The sequence below is a fragment of the Spermophilus citellus genome (assembly GCF_964194105.1).
Source record: "Spermophilus citellus genome assembly, chromosome: 14".
NCBI classification, from domain to species: Eukaryota; Metazoa; Chordata; class Mammalia; order Rodentia; family Sciuridae; genus Spermophilus; species Spermophilus citellus.
The window spans coordinates 9,373,556-9,395,860 of NC_138194.1; positions in this window are offsets into that span (position 1 = coordinate 9,373,556).

A 22,305-nucleotide genomic window follows, 5' to 3' on the forward strand; every position below is an offset into this window, starting at 1 on the left:
AAACGAACGCTTCAACATAGAAGAACGAAATTTTGGGAACCAAGTCGCCTCAGTGTACTGATCATTACCTGAAAGTATCATCCAGTTTGGGTGAAAAAATATTTGCTGAGATTTCTGGAGATTCGTAATTTTGGGAAGCTTGGCAACCCCTTTCCATGAAAGTGTTTCTCGCCAGTCACTGCTTAGGGATTCATCAAGAGGAAACAAAACATAGATATAGAACGAGAAACTACTTTTTTGTGTCAAGTTTCAAGAAGCTAGCACAAACCGTGTTGGATTTAGAGTTCCAAATACATCTATCAATATAGGAGAAAACAGTGAAACCTAAAAATTCAAACCTTTACTGGAAACGAACGCTTCAACATAGAAGAACGAAATTTGGGGAACCAAGTCGCCTCAGTGTACTGATCATTACCTGAAAGTATCATCCAGTTTGGGTGAAAAAATATTTGCTGAGATTTCTGGAGATTCGTAATTTTGGGAAGCTTGGCAACCCCATTCCATGAAAGTGTTTCTCGCCAGTCACTGCTTAGGGCTACATCAAGAGGAAACAAAACATAGAGATAGAACGTGAAACTACTTCATTGTGTCAAGTTTCAAGAAGCTAGCACAAACCGTGTTGGATTTAGAGTTCCAAATACATCTATCAATACAAGAGAAAACAGAGTGAAACCTAAAAATTCAAACTGTTACTGGAAACGAACGCTTCAACATAGAAGAACGAAATTTGGGGAACCAAGTCGCCTTAGTGTACTGATCATTACCTGAAAGTATCATCCAGTTTGGGTGAAAAAATATTTGCTGAGATTTCTGGAGATTCGTAATTTTTGGAAGCTTGGCAACCCCTATCCATGAAAGGGTTTCTCGCCAGTCACTGCTTAGGGGTACATCAAGAGGAAACAAAACATAGAGATAGAACGTGAAACTACTTTATTGTGTCAAGTTTCAAGAAGCTAGCACAAAACGTGTTGGATTTAGAGTTCCAAATACATCTATCAATACAGGAGAAAACAGAGTGAAACCTAAAAATTCAAACTGTTACTGGAAACGAACGCTTAAACATAGAAGAACGAAATTTGGGGAACCCAGTCGCCTTAGTGTACTGATCATTACCTGAAAGTATCATCCAGTTTGGGTGAAAAAATATTTGCTGAGATTTCTGGAGATTCGTAATTTTGGGAAGCTTGGCAACCCCTTTACATGAAAGTGTTTCTCGCCAGTCACTGCTTAGGGCTACATCAAGAGGAAACAAAACATAGAGATAGAACGTGAAACTACTTTATTGTGTGAAGTTTCAAGAAGCTAGCACAAACCGTGTTGGATTTAGAGTTCCAAATACATCTATCAATATAGGAGAAAACAGAGTGAAACCTAAAAATTCAAACTGTTACTGGAAACGAACGCTTCAACATAGAAGAACGAAATTTGGGGAACCAAGGCGCCTTAGTTTACTGATCATTACCTGAAAGTATCATCCAGTTTGGGTGAAAAAAATATTTGCTGAGATTTCTGGAGATTCGTAATTTTGGGAAGCTTGGCAATCCCTTTCCATGTAAGTGTTTCTCGCCAGTCACTGCTTAGGGATACATCAAGAGGAAACAAAACATAGAGATAGAACGTGAAACTACTTTATTGTGTCAAGTTTCAAGAAGCTAGCACAAACCGTGTTGGATTTAGAGTTCCAAATACATCTATCAATATAGGAGAAAACAGAGTGAAACCTAAAAATTCAAACTGTTACTGGAAACGAACGCTTCAACATAGAAGAACGAAATTTTGGGAACCAAGTCGCCTCAGTGTACTGATCATTACCTGAAAGTATCATCCAGTTTGGGTGAAAAAATATTTGCTGAGATTTCTGGAGATTCGTAATTTTGGGAAGCTTGGCAACCCCTTTCCATGAAAGTGTTTCTCGCCAGTCACTGCTTAGGGATTCATCAAGAGGAAACAAAACATAGATACAGAACGAGAAACTACTTTTTTGTGTCAAGTTTCAAGAAGCTAGCACAAACCGTGTTGGATTTAGAGTTCCAAATACATCTATCAATATAGGAGAAAACAGAGTGAAACCTAAAAATTCAAACTGTTACTGGAAACGAACGCTTCAACATAGAAGAACGAAATTTGGGGAACCAAGTCGCCTCAGTGTACTGATCATTACCTGAAAGTATCATCCAGTTTGGGTGAAAAAATATTTGCTGAGATTTCTGGAGATTCGTAATTTTGGGAAGCTTGGCAACCCCTTTCCATGAAAGTGTTTCTCGCCAGTCACTGCTTAGGGCTACATCAAGAGGAAACAAAACATAGAGATAGAACGTGAAACTACTTCATTGTGTCAAGTTTCAAGAAGCTAGCACAAACCGTGTTGGATTTAGAGTTCCAAATACATCTATCAATACAAGAGAAAACAGAGTGAAACCTAAAAATTCAAACTGTTACTGGAAACGAACGCTTCAACATAGAAGAACGAAATTTGGGGAACCAAGTCGCCTTAGTGTACTTATCATTACCTGAAAGTATCATCCAGTTTGGGTGAAAAAATATTTGCTGAGATTTCTGGAGATTCGTAATTTTGGGAAGCTTGGCAACCCCATTCCATGAAAGTGTTTCTCGCCAGTCACTGCTTACGGATTCATCAAGAGGAAACAAAACATAGATATAGAACGAGAAACTACTTTTTTGTGTCAAGTTTCAAGAAGCTAGCACAAACCGTGTTGGATTTAGAGTTCCAAATACATCTATCAATATAGGAGAAAACAGAGTGAAACCTAAAAATTCAAACTGTTACTGGAAACGAACGCTTCAACATAGAAGAACGAAATTTGGGGAACAAAGTCGCCTCAGTGTACTGATCATTACCTGAAAGTATCATCCAGTTAGGGTGAAAAAATATTTGCTGATATTTCGGGAGATTCGTAATTTTTGGAAGCTTGGCAACCCCATTCCATGAAAGTGTTTCTCGACAGTCACTGCTTAGGGCTACATCAAGAGGAAACAAAACATAGAGATAGAACGTGAAACTACTTTATTGTGTCAAGTTTCAAGAAGCTAGCACAAACCGTGTTGGATTTAGAGTTCCAAATACATCTATCAATATAGGAGAAAACAGAGTGAAACCTAAAAATTCAAACTGTTAGTGGAAACGAACGCTTCAACATAGAAGAACGAAATTTGGGGAACCAAGGCGCCTTAGTGTACTGATCATTACCTGAAAGTATCATCCAGTTTGGGTGAAAAAAATATTTGCTGAGATTTCTGGAGATTCGTAATTTTGGGAAGCTTGGCAATCCCTTTCCATGTAAGTGTTTCTCGCCAGTCACTGCTTAGGGATACATCAAGAGGAAACAAAACATAGAGATAGAACGTGAAACTACTTTATTGTGTCAAGTTTCAAGAAGCTAGCACAAACCGTGTTGGATTTAGAGTTCCAAATACATCTATCAATATAGGAGAAAACAGAGTGAAACCTAAAAATTCAAACTGTTACTGGAAACGAACGCTTCAACATAGAAGAACGAAATTTTGGGAACCAAGTCGCCTCAGTGTACTGATCATTACCTGAAAGTATCATCCAGTTTGGGTGAAAAAATATTTGCTGAGATTTCTGGAGATTCGTAATTTTGGGAAGCTTGGCAACCCCTTTCCATGAAAGTGTTTCTCGCCAGTCACTGCTTAGGGATTCATCAAGAGGAAACAAAACATAGATATAGAACGAGAAACTACTTTTTTGTGTCAAGTTTCAAGAAGCTAGCACAAACCGTGTTGGATTTAGAGTTCCAAATACATCTATCAATATAGGAGAAAACAGAGTGAAACCTAAAAATTCAAACTGTTACTGGAAACGAACGCTTCAACATAGAAGAACGAAATTTGGGGAACCAAGTCGCCTCAGTGTACTGATCATTACCTGAAAGTATCATCCATTTTGGGTGAAAAAATATTTGCTGTGATTTCTGGAGATTCGTAATTTTGGGAAGCTTGGCAACCCCTTTCCATGAAAGGGTTTCTCGCCAGTCACTGCTTAGGGCTACATCAAGAGGAAACAAAACATAGAGATAGAACGTGAAACTACTTTATGGTGTCAAGTTTCAAGAAGCTAGCACAAACCGTGTTGGAATAAGAGTTCCAAATACATCTATCAATATAGGAGAAAACAGAGTGAAACCTAAAAATTCAAACTGTTACTGGAAACGAACGCTTCAACATAGAAGAACGAAATTTGGGGAACCAAGTCGCCTCAGTGTACTGATCATTACCTGAAAGTATCATCCAGTTAGGGTGAAAAAATATTTGCTGATATTTCGGGAGATTCGTAATTTTTGGAAGCTTGGCAACCCCATTCCATGAAAGTGTTTCTCGACAGTCACTGCTTAGGGCTACATCAAGAGGAAACAAAACATAGAGATAGAATGTGAAACTACTTTATTGTGTCAAGTTTCAAGAAGCTAGCACAAACCGTGTTGGATTTAGAGTTCCAAATACATCTATCTATATAGGAGAAAACAGAGTGAAACCTAAAAATTCAAACTGTTACTGGAAACGAACGCTTCAACATAGAAGAACGAAATTTGGGGAACCAAGTCGCCTTAGTGTACTTATCATTACCTGAAAGTATCATCCAGTTTGGGTGAAAAAATATTTGCTGAGATTTCTGGAGATTCGTAATTTTGGGAAGCTTGGCAACCCCATTCCATGAAAGTGTTTCTCGCCAGTCACTGCTTAGGGCTACATCAAGAGGAAACAAAACATAGAGATAGAACGTGAAACTACTTTATTGTGTCAATTTTCAAGAAGCTAGCACAAACCGTGTTGGATTTAGAGTTCCAAATACATCTATCAATACAGGAGAAAACAGAGTGAAACCTAAAAATTCAAACTGTTACTGGAAACGAACCCTTAAACATAGAAGAACGAAATTTGGGGAACCCAGTCGCCTTAGTGTACTGATCATTACCTGAAAGTATCATCCAGTTTGGGTGAAAAAATATTTGCTGAGATTTCTGGAGATTCGTAATTTTGGGAAGCTTGGCAACCCCTTTCCATGAAAGTGTTTCTCGCCAGTCACTGCTTAGGGCTACATCAAGAGGAAACAAAACATAGAGATAGAACGTGAAACTACTTTATTGTGTCAAGTTTCAAGAAGCTAGCACAAACCGTGTTGGATTTAGAGTTCCAAATACATCTATCAATATAGGAGAAAACAGAGTGAAACCTAAAAATTCAAACTGTTAGTGGAAACGAACGCTTCAACATAGAAGAACGAAATTTGGGGAACCAAGGCGCCTTAGTGTACTGATCATTACCTGAAAGTATCATCCAGTTTGGGTGAAAAAAATATTTGCTGAGATTTCTGGAGATTCGTAATTTTGGGAAGCTTGGCAATCCCTTTCCATGTAAGTGTTTCTCGCCAGTCACTGCTTAGGGATACATCAAGAGGAAACAAAACATAGAGATAGAACGTGAAACTACTTTATTGTGTCAAGTTTCAAGAAGCTAGGACAAACTGTGTTGGATTTAGAGTTCCAAATACATCTATCAATATAGGAGAAAACAGAGTGAAACCTAAAAATTCAAACTGTTACTGGAAACGAACGCTTCAACATAGAAGAACGAAATTTTGGGAACCAAGTCGCCTCAGTGTACTGATCATTACCTGAAAGTATCATCCAGTTTGGGTGAAAAAATATTTGCTGAGATTTCTGGAGATTCGTAATTTTGGGAAGCTTGGCAACCCCTTTCCATGAAAGTGTTTCTCGCCAGTCACTGCTTAGGGATTCATCAAGAGGAAACAAAACATAGATATAGAACGAGAAACTACTTTTTTGTGTCAAGTTTCAAGGAGCTAGCACAAACCGTGTTGGATTTAGAGTTCCAAATACATCTATCAATATAGGAGAAAACAGAGTGAAACCTAAAAATTCAAACTGTTACTGGAAACGAACGCTTCAACATAGAAGAACGAAATTTGGGGAACAAAGTCGCCTCAGTGTACTGATCATTACCTGAAAGTATCATCCAGTTAGGGTGAAAAAATATTTGCTGATATTTCGGGAGATTCGTAATTTTTGGAAGCTTGGCAACCCCATTCCATGAAAGTGTTTCTCGACAGTCACTGCTTAGGGCTACATCAAGAGGAAACAAAACATAGAGATAGAATGTGAAACTACTTTATTGTGTCAAGTTTCAAGAAGCTAGCACAAACCGTGTTGGATTTAGAGTTCCAAATACATCTATCAATATAGGAGAAAACAGAGTGAAACCTAAAAATTCAAACTATTAGTGGAAACGAACGCTTCAACATAGAAGAACGAAATTTGGGGAACCAAGGCGCCTTAGTTTACTGATCATTACCTGAAAGTATCATCCAGTTTGGGTGAAAAAAATATTTGCTGAGATTTCTGGAGATTCGTAATTTTGGGAAGCTTGGCAATCCCTTTCCATGTAAGTGTTTCTCGCCAGTCACTGCTTAGGGATACATCAAGAGGAAACAAAACATAGAGATAGAACGTGAAACTACTTTATTGTGTCAAGTTTCAAGAAGCTAGCACAAACCGTGTTGGATTTAGAGTTCCAAATACATCTATCAATATAGGAGAAAACAGAGTGAAACCTAAAAATTCAAACTGTTACTGGAAACGAACGCTTCAACATAGAAGAACGAAATTTGGGGAACCAAGTCGCCTCAGTGTACTGATCATTACCTGAAAGTATCATCCAGTTAGGGTGAAAAAATATTTGCTGATATTTCGGGAGATTCGTAATTTTTGGAAGCTTGGCAACCCCATTCCATGAAAGTGTTTCTCGACAGTCACTGCTTAGGGCTACATCAAGAGGAAACAAAACATAGAGATAGAACGTGAAACTACTTTATTGTGTCAAGTTTCAAGAAGCTAGCACAAACCGTGTTGGATTTAGAGTTCCAAATACATCTATCTATATAGGAGAAAACAGAGTGAAACCTAAAAATTCAAACTGTTACTGGAAACGAACGCTTCAACATAGAAGAACGAAATTTGGGGAACCAAGTCGCCTTAGTGTACTTATCATTACCTGAAAGTATCATCCAGTTTGGGTGAAAAAATATTTGCTGAGATTTCTGGAGATTCGTAATTTTGGGAAGCTTGGCAACCCCATTCCATGAAAGTGTTTCTCGCCAGTCACTGCTTAGGGCTACATCAAGAGGAAACAAAACATAGAGATAGAACGTGAAACTACTTTATTGTGTCAATTTTCAAGAAGCTAGCACAAACCGTGTTGGATTTAGAGTTCCAAATACATCTATCAATATAGGAGAAAACAGAGTGAAACCTAAAAATTCAAACTGTTACTGGAAACGAACGCTTCAACATAGAAGAACGAAATTTTGGGAACCAAGTCGCCTCAGTGTACTGATCATTACCTGAAAGTATCATCCAGTTTGGGTGAAAAAATATTTGCTGAGATTTCTGGAGATTCGTAATTTTGGGAAGCTTGGCAACCCCTTTCCATGAAAGTGTTTCTCGACAGTCACTGCTTAGGGATTCATCAAGAGGAAACAAAACATAGATATAGAACGAGAAACTACTTTTTTGTGTCAAGTTTCAAGAAGCTAGCACAAACCGTGTTGGATTTAGAGTTCCAAATACATCTATCAATATAGGAGAAAACAGAGTGAAACCTAAAAATTCAAACTGTTACTGGAAACGAACGCTTCAACATAGAAGAACGAAATTTGGGGAACCAAGTCGCCTCAGTGTACTGATCATTACCTGAAAGTATCATCCATTTTGGGTGAAAAAATATTTGCTGTGATTTCTGGAGATTCGTAATTTTGGGAAGCTTGGCAACCCCTTTCCATGAAAGGGTTTCTCGCCAGTCACTGCTTAGGGATTCATCAAGAGGAAACAAAACATAGATATAGAACGAGAAACTACTTTTTTGTGTCAAGTTTCAAGAAGCTAGCACAAACCGTGTTGGATTTAGAGTTCCAAATACATCTATCAATATAGGAGAAAACAGAGTGAAACCTAAAAATTCAAACTGTTACTGGAAACGAACGCTTCAACATAGAAGAACGAAATTTGGGGAACCAAGTCGCCTCAGTGTACTGATCATTACCTGAAAGTATCATCCATTTTGGGTGAAAAAATATTTGCTGTGATTTCTGGAGATTCGTAATTTTGGGAAGCTTGGCAACCCCTTTCCATGAAAGGGTTTCTCGCCAGTCACTGCTTAGGGCTACATCAAGAGGAAACAAAACATAGAGATAGAACGTGAAACTACTTTATTGTGTCAAGTTTCAAGAAGCTAGCACAAACCGTGTTGGATTTAGAGTTCCAAATACATCTATCAATATAGGAGAAAACAGAGTGAAACCTAAAAATTCAAACTGTTACTGGAAACGAACGCTTCAACATAGAAGAACGAAATTTGGGGAACAAAGTCGCCTCAGTGTACTGATCATTACCTGAAAGTATCATCCAGTTAGGGTGAAAAAATATTTGCTGATATTTCGGGAGATTCGTAATTTTGGGAAGCTTGGCAACCCCTTTCCATGAAAGGGTTTCTCGCCAGTCACTGCTTAGGGCTACATCAAGAGGAAACAAAACATAGAGATAGAACGTGAAACTACTTTATTGTGTCAAGTTTCAAGAAGCTAGCACAAACCGTGTTGGATTTAGAGTTCCAAATACATCTATCAATATAGGAGAAAACAGAGTGAAACCTAAAAATTCAAACTGTTACTGGAAACGAACGCTTCAACATAGAAGAACGAAATTTGGGGAACAAAGTCGCCTCAGTGTACTGATCATTACCTGAAAGTATCATCCAGTTAGGGTGAAAAAATATTTGCTGATATTTCGGGAGATTCGTAATTTTTGGAAGCTTGGCAACCCCATTCCATGAAATTGTTTCTCGACAGTCACTGCTTAGGGCTACATCAAGAGGAAACAAAACATAGAGATAGAATGTGAAACTACTTTATTGTGTCAAGTTTCAAGAAGCTAGCACAAACCGTGTTGGATTTAGAGTTCCAAATACATCTATCAATATAGGAGAAAACAGAGTGAAACCTAAAAATTCAAACTGTTAGTGGAAACGAACGCTTCAACATAGAAGAACGAAATTTGGGGAACCAAGGCGCCTTAGTTTACTGATCATTACCTGAAAGTATCATCCAGTTTGGGTGAAAAAAATATTTGCTGAGATTTCTGGAGATTCGTAATTTTGGGAAGCTTGGCAATCCCTTTCCATGTAAGTGTTTCTCGCCAGTCACTGCTTAGGGATACATCAAGAGGAAACAAAACGTAGAGATAGAACGTGAAACTACTTTATTGTGTCAAGTTTCAAGAAGCTAGCACAAACCGTGTTGGATTTAGAGTTCCAAATACATCTATCAATATAGGAGAAAACAGAGTGAAACCTAAAAATTCAAACTGTTACTGGAAACGAACGCTTCAACATAGAAGAACGAAATTTGGGGAACCAAGTCGCCTCAGTGTACTGATCATTACCTGAAAGTATCATCCAGTTAGGGTGAAAAAATATTTGCTGATATTTCGGGAGATTCGTAATTTTTGGAAGCTTGGCAACCCCATTCCATGAAAGTGTTTCTCGACAGTCACTGCTTAGGGCTACATCAAGAGGAAACAAAACATAGAGATAGAATGTGAAACTACTTTATTGTGTCAAGTTTCAAGAAGCTAGCACAAACCGTGTTGGATTTAGAGTTCCAAATACATCTATCAATATAGGAGAAAACAGAGTGAAACCTAAAAATTCAAACTGTTAGTGGAAACGAACGCTTCAACATAGAAGAACGAAATTTGGGGAACCAAGGCGCCTTAGTTTACTGATCATTACCTGAAAGTATCATCCAGTTTGGGTGAAAAAAATATTTGCTGAGATTTCTGGAGATTCGTAATTTTGGGAAGCTTGGCAATCCCTTTCCATGTAAGTGTTTCTCGCCAGTCACTGCTTAGGGATACATCAAGAGGAAACAAAACATAGAGATAGAACGTGAAACTACTTTATTGTGTCAAGTTTCAAGAAGCTAGCACAAACCGTGTTGGATTTAGAGTTCCAAATACATCTATCAATATAGGAGAAAACAGAGTGAAACCTAAAAATTCAAACTGTTACTGGAAACGAACGCTTCAACATAGAAGAACGAAATTTGGGGAACCAAGTCACCTCAGTGTACTGATCATTACCTGAAAGTATCATCCAGTTAGGGTGAAAAAATATTTGCTGATATTTCGGGAGATTCGTAATTTTTGGAAGCTTGGCAACCCCATTCCATGAAAGTGTTTCTCGACAGTCACTGCTTAGGGCTACATCAAGAGGAAACAAAACATAGAGATAGAACGTGAAACTACTTTATTGTGTCAAGTTTCAAGAAGCTAGCACAAACCGTGTTGGATTTAGAGTTCCAAATACATCTATCTATATAGGAGAAAACAGAGTGAAACCTAAAAATTCAAACTGTTACTGGAAACGAACGCTTCAACATAGAAGAACGAAATTTGGGGAACCAAGTCGCCTTAGTGTACTTATCATTACCTGAAAGTATCATCCAGTTTGGGTGAAAAAATATTTGCTGAGATTTCTGGAGATTCGTAATTTTGGGAAGCTTGGCAACCCCATTCCATGAAAGTGTTTCTCGCCAGTCACTGCTTAGGGCTACATCAAGAGGAAACAAAACATAGAGATAGAACGTGAAACTACTTTATTGTGTCAATTTTCAAGAAGCTAGCACAAACCGTGTTGGATTTAGAGTTCCAAATACATCTATCAATATAGGAGAAAACAGAGTGAAACCTAAAAATTCAAACTGTTACTGGAAACGAACGCTTCAACATAGAAGAACGAAATTTTGGGAACCAAGTCGCCTCAGTGTACTGATCATTACCTGAAAGTATCATCCAGTTTGGGTGAAAAAATATTTGCTGAGATTTCTGGAGATTCGTAATTTTGGGAAGCTTGGCAACCCCTTTCCATGAAAGTGTTTCTCGCCAGTCACTGCTTAGGGATTCATCAAGAGGAAACAAAACATAGATATAGAACGAGAAACTACTTTTTTGTGTCAAGTTTCAAGAAGCTAGCACAAACCGTGTTGGATTTAGAGTTCCAAATACATCTATCAATATAGGAGAAAACAGAGTGAAACCTAAAAATTCAAACTGTTACTGGAAACGAACGCTTCAACATAGAAGAACGAAATTTGGGGAACCAAGTCGCCTCAGTGTACTGATCATTACCTGAAAGTATCATCCATTTTGGGTGAAAAAATATTTGCTGTGATTTCTGGAGATTCGTAATTTTGGGAAGCTTGGCAACCCCTTTCCATGAAAGGGTTTCTCGCCAGTCACTGCTTAGGGCTACATCAAGAGGAAACAAAACATAGAGATAGAACGTGAAACTACTTTATTGTGTCAAGTTTCAAGAAGCTAGCACAAACCGTGTTGGATTTAGAGTTCCAAATACATCTATCAATATAGGAGAAAACAGAGTGAAACCTAAAAATTCAAACTGTTACTGGAAACGAACGCTTCAACATAGAAGAACGAAATTTGGGGAACAAAGTCGCCTCAGTGTACTGATCATTACCTGAAAGTATCATCCAGTTAGGGTGAAAAAATATTTGCTGATATTTCGGGAGATTCGTAATTTTTGGAAGCTTGGCAACCCCATTCCATGAAAGTGTTTCTCGACAGTCACTGCTTAGGGCTACATCAAGAGGAAACAAAACATAGAGATAGAATGTGAAACTACTTTATTGTGTCAAGTTTCAAGAAGCTAGCACAAACCGTGTTGGATTTAGAGTTCCAAATACATCTATCAATATAGGAGAAAACAGAGTGAAACCTAAAAATTCAAACTGTTAGTGGAAACGAACGCTTCAACATTGAAGAACGAAATTTGGGGAACCAAGGCGCCTTAGTTTACTGATCATTACCTGAAAGTATCATCCAGTTTGGGTGAAAAAAATATTTGCTGAGATTTCTGGAGATTCGTAATTTTGGGAAGCTTGGCAATCCCTTTCCATGTAAGTGTTTCTCGCCAGTCACTGCTTAGGGATACATCAAGAGGAAACAAAACATAGAGATAGAACGTGAAACTACTTTATTGTGTCAAGTTTCAAGAAGCTAGCACAAACCGTGTTGGATTTAGAGTTCCAAATACATCTATCAATATAGGAGAAAACAGAGTGAAACCTAAAAATTCAAACTGTTACTGGAAACGAACGCTTCAACATAGAAGAACGAAATTTGGGGAACCAAGTCGCCTCAGTGTACTGATCATTACCTGAAAGTATCATCCAGTTAGGGTGAAAAAATATTTGCTGATATTTCGGGAGATTCGTAATTTTTGGAAGCTTGGCAACCCCATTCCATGAAAGTGTTTCTCGACAGTCACTGCTTAGGGCTACATCAAGAGGAAACAAAACATAGAGATAGAACGTGAAACTACTTTATTGTGTCAAGTTTCAAGAAGCTAGCACAAACCGTGTTGGATTTAGAGTTCCAAATACATCTATCTATATAGGAGAAAACAGAGTGAAACCTAAAAATTCAAACTGTTACTGGAAACGAACGCTTCAACATAGAAGAACGAAATTTGGGGAACCAAGTCGCCTTAGTGTACTTATCATTACCTGAAAGTATCATCCAGTTTGGGTGAAAAAATATTTGCTGAGATTTCTGGAGATTCGTAATTTTGGGAAGCTTGGCAACCCCATTCCATGAAAGTGTTTCTCGCCAGTCACTGCTTAGGGCTACATCAAGAGGAAACAAAACATAGAGATAGAACGTGAAACTACTTTATTGTGTCAATTTTCAAGAAGCTAGCACAAACCGTGTTGGATTTAGAGTTCCAAATACATCTATCAATATAGGAGAAAACAGAGTGAAACCTAAAAATTCAAACTGTTACTGGAAACGAACGCTTCAACATAGAAGAACGAAATTTTGGGAACCAAGTCGCCTCAGTGTACTGATCATTACCTGAAAGTATCATCCAGTTTGGGTGAAAAAATATTTGCTGAGATTTCTGGAGATTCGTAATTTTGGGAAGCTTGGCAACCCCTTTCCATGAAAGTGTTTCTCGCCAGTCACTGCTTAGGGATTCATCAAGAGGAAACAAAACATAGATATAGAACGAGAAACTACTTTTTTGTGTCAAGTTTCAAGAAGCTAGCACAAACCGTGTTGGATTTAGAGTTCCAAATACATCTATCAATATAGGAGAAAACAGAGTGAAACCTAAAAATTCAAACTGTTACTGGAAACGAACGCTTCAACATAGAAGAACGAAATTTGGGGAACCAAGTCGCCTCAGTGTACTGATCATTACCTGAAAGTATCATCCATTTTGGGTGAAAAAATATTTGCTGTGATTTCTGGAGATTCGTAATTTTGGGAAGCTTGGCAACCCCTTTCCATGAAAGGGTTTCTCGCCAGTCACTGCTTAGGGCTACATCAAGAGGAAACAAAACATAGAGATAGAACGTGAAACTACTTTATTGTGTCAAGTTTCAAGAAGCTAGCACAAACCGTGTTGGATTTAGAGTTCCAAATGCATCTATCAGTATAGGAGAAAACAGAGTGAAACCTAAAAATTCAAACTGTTACTGGAAACGAACGCTTCAACATAGAAGAACGAAATTTGGGGAACAAAGTCGCCTCAGTGTACTGATCATTACCTGAAAGTATCATCCAGTTAGGGTGAAAAAATATTTGCTGATATTTCGGGAGATTCGTAATTTTTGGAAGCTTGGCAACCCCATTCCATGAAAGTGTTTCTCGACAGTCACTGCTTAGGGCTACATCAAGAGGAAACAAAACATAGAGATAGAATGTGAAACTACTTTATTGTGTCAAGTTTCAAGAAGCTAGCACAAACCGTGTTGGATTTAGAGTTCCAAATACATCTATCAATATAGGAGAAAACAGAGTGAAACCTAAAAATTCAAACTGTTAGTGGAAACGAACGCTTCAACATAGAAGAACGAAATTTGGGGAACCAAGGCGCCTTAGTTTACTGATCATTACCTGAAAGTATCATCCAGTTTGGGTGAAAAAAATATTTGCTGAGATTTCTGGAGATTCGTAATTTTGGGAAGCTTGGCAATCCCTTTCCATGTAAGTGTTTCTCGCCAGTCACTGCTTAGGGATACATCAAGAGGAAACAAAACATAGAGATAGAACGTGAAACTACTTTATTGTGTCAAGTTTCAAGAAGCTAGCACAAACCGTGTTGGATTTAGAGTTCCAAATACATCTATCAATATAGGAGAAAACAGAGTGAAACCTAAAAATTCAAACTGTTACTGGAAACGAACGCTTCAACATAGAAGAACGAAATTTGGGGAACCAAGTCGCCTCAGTGTACTGATCATTACCTGAAAGTATCATCCAGTTAGGGTGAAAAAATATTTGCTGATATTTCGGGAGATTCGTAATTTTTGGAAGCTTGGCAACCCCATTCCATGAAAGTGTTTCTCGACAGTCACTGCTTAGGGCTACATCAAGAGGAAACAAAACATAGAGATAGAATGTGAAACTACTTTATTGTGTCAAGTTTCAAGAAGCTAGCACAAACCGTGTTGGATTTAGAGTTCCAAATACATCTATCTATATAGGAGAAAACAGAGTGAAACCTAAAAATTCAAACTGTTACTGGAAACGAACGCTTCAACATAGAAGAACGAAATTTGGGGAACCAAGTCGCCTTAGTGTACTTATCATTACCTGAAAGTATCATCCAGTTTGGGTGAAAAAATATTTGCTGAGATTTCTGGAGATTCGTAATTTTGGGAAGCTTGGCAACCCCATTCCATGAAAGTGTTTCTCGCCAGTCACTGCTTAGGGCTACATCAAGAGGAAACAAAACATAGAGATAGAACGTGAAACTACTTTATTGTGTCAATTTTCAAGAAGCTAGCACAAACCGTGTTGGATTTAGAGTTCCAAATACATCTATCAATACAGGAGAAAACAGAGTGAAACCTAAAAATTCAAACTGTTACTGGAAACGAACGCTTAAACATAGAAGAACGAAATTTGGGGAACCCAGTCGCCTTAGTGTACTGATCATTACCTGAAAGTATCATCCAGTTTGGGTGAAAAAATATTTGCTGAGATTTCTGGAGATTCGTAATTTTGGGAAGCTTGGCAACCCCTTTACATGAAAGTGTTTCTCGCCAGTCACTGCTTAGGGCTACATCAAGAGGAAACAAAACATAGAGATAGAACGAGAAACTACTTTTTTGTGTCAAGTTTCAAGAAGCTAGCACAAACCGTGTTGGATTTAGAGTTCCAAATACATCTATCAATATAGGAGAAAACAGAGTGAAACCTAAAAATTCAAACTGTTACTGGAAACGAACGCTTCAACATAGAAGAACGAAATTTGGGGAACCAAGTCGCCTCAGTGTACTGATCAATACCTGAAAGTATCATCCATTTTGGGTGAAAAAATATTTGCTGTGATTTCTGGAGATTCGTAATTTTGGGAAGCTTGGCAACCCCTTTCCATGAAAGGGTTTCTCGCCAGTCACTGCTTAGGGATACATCAAGAGGAAACAAAACATAGAGATAGAACGTGAAACTACTTTATTGTGTCAAGTTTCAAGAAGCTAGCACAAACCGTGTTGGATTTAGAGTTCCAAATACATCTATCAATATAGGAGAAAACAGAGTGAAACCTAAAAATTCAAACTGTTACTGGAAACGAACGCTTCAACATAGAAGAACGAAATTTGGGGAACAAAGTCGCCTCAGTGTACTGATCATTACCTGAAAGTATCATCCAGTTAGGGTGAAAAAATATTTGCTGATATTTCGGGAGATTCGTAATTTTTGGAAGCTTGGCAACCCCATTCCATGAAAGTGTTTCTCGACAGTCACTGCTTAGGGCTACATCAAGAGGAAACAAAACATAGAGATAGAATGTGAAACTACTTTATTGTGTCAAGTTTCAAGAAGCTAGCACAAACCGTGTTGGATTTAGAGTTCCAAATACATCTATCAATATAGGAGAAAACAGAGTGAAACCTAAAAATTCAAACTGTTAGTGGAAACGAACGCTTCAACATAGAAGAACGAAATTTGGGGAACCAAGGCGCCTTAGTTTACTGATCATTACCTGAAAGTATCATCCAGTTTGGGTGAAAAAAATATTTGCTGAGATTTCTGGAGATTCGTAATTTTGGGAAGCTTGGCAATCCCTTTCCATGTAAGTGTTTCTCGCCAGTCACTGCTTAGGGCTACATCAAGAGGAAACAAAACATAGAGATAGAACGTGAAACTACTTTATTGTGTCAATTTTCAAGAAGCTAGCACAAACCGTGTTGGATTTAGAGTTCCAAATACATCTATCAATACAGGAGAAAACAGAGTGAAACCTAAAAATTCAAACTGTTACTGGAAACGAACGCTTAAACATAGAAGAACGAAATTTGGGGAACCCAGTCGCCTTAGTGTACTGATCATTACCTGAAAGTATCATCCAGTTTGGGTGAAAAAATATTTGCTGAGATTTCTGGAGATTCGTAATTTTGGGAAGCTTGGCAACCCCTTTACATGAAAGTGTTTCTCGCCAGTCACTGCTTAGGGCTACATCAAGAGGAAACAAAACATAGAGATAGAACGAGAAACTACTTTTTTGTGTCAAGTTTCAAGAAGCTAGCACAAACCGTGTTGGATTTAGAGTTCCAAATACATCTATCAATATAGGAGAAAACAGAGTGAAACCTAAAAATTCAAACTGTTACTGGAAACGAACGCTTCAACATAGAAGAACGAAATTTGGGGAACCAAGTCGCCTCAGTGTACTGATCATTACCTGAAAGTATCATCCATTTTGGGTGAAAAAATATTTGCTGTGATTTCTGGAGATTCGTAATTTTGGGAAGCTTGGCAACCCCTTTCCATGAAAGGGTTTCTCGCCAGTCACTGCTTAGGGCTACATCAAGAGGAAACAAAACATAGAGATAGAACGTGAAACTACTTTATTGTGTCAAGTTTCAAGAAGCTAGCACAAACCGTGTTGGATTTAGAGTTCCAAATACATCTATCAATATAGGAGAAAACAGAGTGAAACCTAAAAATTCAAACTGTTACTGGAAACGAACGCTTCAACATAGAAGAACGAAATTTGGGGAACCAAGTCGCCTCAGTGTACTGATCATTACCTGAAAGTATCATCCAGTTAGGGTGAAAAAATATTGGCTGATATTTCGGGAGATTCGTAATTTTTGGAAGCTTGGCAACCCCATTCCATGAAAGTGTTTCTCGACAGTCACTGCTTAGGGCTACATCAAGAGGAAACAAAACATAGAGATAGAATGTGAAACTACTTTATTGTGTCAAGTTTCAAGAAGCTAGCACAAACCGTGTTGGATTTAGAGTTCCAAATACATCTATCTATATAGGAGAAAACAGAGTGAAACCTAAAAATTCAAACTGTTACTGGAAACGAACGCTTCAACATAGAAGAACGAAATTTGGGGAACCAAGTCGCCTTAGTGTACTTATCATTACCTGAAAGTATCATCCAGTTTGGGTGAAAAAATATTTGCTGAGATTTCTGGAGATTCGTAATTTTGGGAAGCTTGGCAACCCCATTCCATGAAAGTGTTTCTCGCCAGTCACTGCTTAGGGCTACATCAAGAGGAAACAAAACATAGAGATAGAACGTGAAACTACTTTATTGTGTCAATTTTCAAGAAGCTAGCACAAACCGTGTTGGATTTAGAGTTCCAAATACATCTATCAATACAGGAGAAAACAGAGTGAAACCTAAAAATTCAAACTGTTACTGGAAACGAACGCTTAAACATAGAAGAACGAAATTTGGGGAACCCAGTCGCCTTAGTGTACTGATCATTACCTGAAAGTATCATCCAGTTTGGGTGAAAAAATATTTGCTGAGATTTCTGGAGATTCGTAATTTTGGGAAGCTTGGCAACCCCTTTACATGAAAGTGTTTCTCGCCAGTCACTGCTTAGGGCTACATCAAGAGGAAACAAAACATAGAGATAGAACGTGAAACTACTTTATTGTGTCAAGTTTCAAGAAGCTAGCACAAACCGTGTTGGATTTAGAGTTCCAAATACATCTATCAATATAGGAGAAAACAGAGTGAAACCTAAAAATTCAAACTGTTAGTGGAAACGAACGCTTCAACATAGAAGAACGAAATTTGGGGAACCAAGGCGCCTTAGTGTACTGATCATTACCTGAAAGTATCATCCAGTTTGGGTGAAAAAAATATTTGCTGAGATTTCTGGAGATTCGTAATTTTGGGAAGCTTGGCAATCCCTTTCCATGTAAGTGTTTCTCGCCAGTCACTGCTTAGGGATACATCAAGAGGAAACAAAACATAGAGATAGAACGTGAAACTACTTTATTGTGTCAAGTTTCAAGAAGCTAGCACAAACCGTGTTGGATTTAGAGTTCCAAATACATCTATCAATATAGGAGAAAACAGAGTGAAACCTAAAAATTCAAACTGTTACTGGAAACGAACGCTTCAACATAGAAGAACGAAATTTGGGGAACCAAGTCGCCTCAGTGTACTGATCATTACCTGAAAGTATCATCCATTTTGGGTGAAAAAATATTTGCTGTGATTTCTGGAGATTCGTAATTTTGGGAAGCTTGGCAACCCCTTTCCATGAAAGGGTTTCTCGCCAGTCACTGCTTAGGGCTACATCAAGAGGAAACAAAACATAGAGATAGAACGTGAAACTACTTTATTGTGTCAAGTTTCAAGAAGCTAGCACAAACCGTGTTGGATTTAGAGTTCCAAATACATCTATCAATATAGGAGAAAACAGAGTGAAACCTAAAAATTCAAACTGTTACTGGAAACGAACGCTTCAACATAGAAGAACGAAATTTGGGGAACCAAGTCGCCTCAGTGTACTGATCATTACCTGAAAGTATCATCCAGTTAGGGTGAAAAAATATTGGCTGATATTTCGGGAGATTCGTAATTTTTGGAAGCTTGGCAACCCCATTCCATGAAAGTGTTTCTCGACAGTCACTGCTTAGGGCTACATCAAGAGGAAACAAAACATAGAGATAGAATGTGAAACTACTTTATTGTGTCAAGTTTCAAGAAGCTAGCACAAACCGTGTTGGATTTAGAGTTCCAAATACATCTATCTATATAGGAGAAAACAGAGTGAAACCTAAAAATTCAAACTGTTACTGGAAACGAACGCTTCAACATAGAAGAACGAAATTTGGGGAACCAAGTCGCCTTAGTGTACTTATCATTACCTGAAAGTATCATCCAGTTTGGGTGAAAAAATATTTGCTGAGATTTCTGGAGATTCGTAATTTTGGGAAGCTTGGCAACCCCATTCCATGAAAGTGTTTCTCGCCAGTCACTGCTTAGGGCTACATCAAGAGGAAACAAAACATAGAGATAGAACGTGAAACTACTTTATTGTGTCAATTTTCAAGAAGCTAGCACAAACCGTGTTGGATTTAGAGTTCCAAATACATCTATCAATACAGGAGAAAACAGAGTGAAACCTAAAAATTCAAACTGTTACTGGAAACGAACGCTTAAACATAGAAGAACGAAATTTGGGGAACCCAGTCGCCTTAGTGTACTGATCATTACCTGAAAGTATCATCCAGTTTGGGTGAAAAAATATTTGCTGAGATTTCTGGAGATTCGTAATTTTGGGAAGCTTGGCAACCCCTTTACATGAAAGTGTTTCTCGCCAGTCACTGCTTAGGGCTACATCAAGAGGAAACAAAACATAGAGATAGAACGTGAAACTACTTTATTGTGTCAAGTTTCAAGAAGCTAGCACAAACCGTGTTGGATTTAGAGTTCCAAATACATCTATCAATATAGGAGAAAACAGAGTGAAACCTAAAAATTCAAACTGTTAGTGGAAACGAACGCTTCAACATAGAAGAACGAAATTTGGGGAACCAAGGCGCCTTAGTGTACTGATCATTACCTGAAAGTATCATCCAGTTTGGGTGAAAAAAATATTTGCTGAGATTTCTGGAGATTCGTAATTTTGGGAAGCTTGGCAATCCCTTTCCATGTAAGTGTTTCTCGCCAGTCACTGCTTAGGGATACATCAAGAGGAAACAAAACATAGAGATAGAACGTGAAACTACTTTATTGTGTCAAGTTTCAAGAAGCTAGCACAAACCGTGTTGGATTTAGAGTTCCAAATACATCTATCAATATAGGAGAAAACAGAGTGAAACCTAAAAATTCAAACTGTTACTGGAAACGAACGCTTCAACATAGAAGAACGAAATTTTGGGAACCAAGTCGCCTCAGTGTACTGATCATTACCTGAAAGTATCATCCAGTTTGGGTGAAAAAATATTTGCTGAGATTTCTGGAGATTCGTAATTTTGGGAAGCTTGGCAACCCCTTTCCATGAAAGTGTTTCTCGCCAGTCACTGCTTAGGGATTCATCAAGAGGAAACAAAACATAGATATAGAACGAGAAACTACTTTTTTGTGTCAAGTTTCAAGAAGCTAGCACAAACCGTGTTGGATTTAGAGTTCCAAATACATCTATCAATATAGGAGAAAACAGAGTGAAACCTAAAAATTCAAACTGTTACTGGAAACGAACGCTTCAACATAGAAGAACGAAATTTGGGGAACCAAGTCGCCTCAGTGTACTGATCATTACCTGAAAGTATCATCCATTTTGGGTGAAAAAATATTTGCTGTGATTTCTGGAGATTCGTAATTTTGGGAAGCTTGGCAACCCCTTTCCATGAAAGGGTTTCTCGCCAGTCACTGCTTAGGGCTACATCAAGAGGAAACAAAACATAGAGATAGAACGTGAAACTACTTTATTGTGTCAAGTTTCAAGAAGCTAGCACAAACCGTGTTGGATTTAGAGTTCCAAATACATCTATCAATATAGGAGAAAACAGAGTGAAACCTAAAAATTCAAACTGTTACTGGAAACGAACGCTTCAACATAGAAGAACGAAATTTGGGGAACAAAGTCGCCTCAGTGTACTGATCATTACCTGAAAGTATCATCCAGTTAGGGTGAAAAAATATTTGCTGATATTTCGGGAGATTCGTAATTTTTGGAAGCTTGGCAACCCCATTCCATGAAAGTGTTTCTCGACAGTCACTGCTTAGGGCTACATCAAGAGGAAACAAAACATAGAGATAGAATGTGAAACTACTTTATTGTGTCAAGTTTCAAGAAGCTAGCACAAACCGTGTTGGATTTAGAGTTCCAAATACATCTATCAATATAGGAGAAAACAGAGTGAAACCTAAAAATTCAAACTGTTAGTGGAAACGAACGCTTCAACATAGAAGAACGAAATTTGGGGAACCAAGGCGCCTTAGTTTACTGATCATTACCTGAAAGTATCATCCAGTTTGGGTGAAAAAAATATTTGCTGAGATTTCTGGAGATTCGTAATTTTGGGAAGCTTGGCAATCCCTTTCCATGTAAGTGTTTCTCGCCAGTCACTGCTTAGGGATACATCAAGAGGAAACAAAACATAGAGATAGAACGTGAAACTACTTTATTGTGTCAAGTTTCAAGAAGCTAGCACAAACCGTGTTGGATTTAGAGTTCCAAATACATCTATCAATATAGGAGAAAACAGAGTGAAACCTAAAAATTCAAACTGTTACTGGAAACGAACGCTTCAACATAGAAGAACGAAATTTGGGGAACCAAGTCGCCTCAGTGTACTGATCATTACCTGAAAGTATCATCCAGTTAGGGTGAAAAAATATTTGCTGATATTTCGGGAGATTCGTAATTTTTGGAAGCTTGGCAACCCCATTCCATGAAAGTGTTTCTCGACTGTCACTGCTTAGGGCTACATCAAGAGGAAACAAAACATAGAGATAGAATGTGAAACTACTTTATTGTGTCAAGTTTCAAGAAGCTAGCACAAACCGTGTTGGATTTAGAGTTCCAAATACATCTATCTATATAGGAGAAAACAGAGTGAAACCTAAAAATTCAAACTGTTACTGGAAACGAACGCTTCAACATAGAAGAACGAAATTTGGGGAACCAAGTCGCCTTAGTGTACTTATCATTACCTGAAAGTATCATCCAGTTTGGGTGAAAAAATATTTGCTGAGATTTCTGGAGATTCGTAATTTTGGGAAGCTTGGCAACCCCATTCCATGAAAGTGTTTCTCGCCAGTCACTGCTTAGGGCTACATCAAGAGGAAACAAAACATAGAGATAGAACGTGAAACTACTTTATTGTGTCAAGTTTCAAGAAGCTAGCACAAACCGTGTTGGATTTAGAGTTCCAAATACATCTATCAATATAG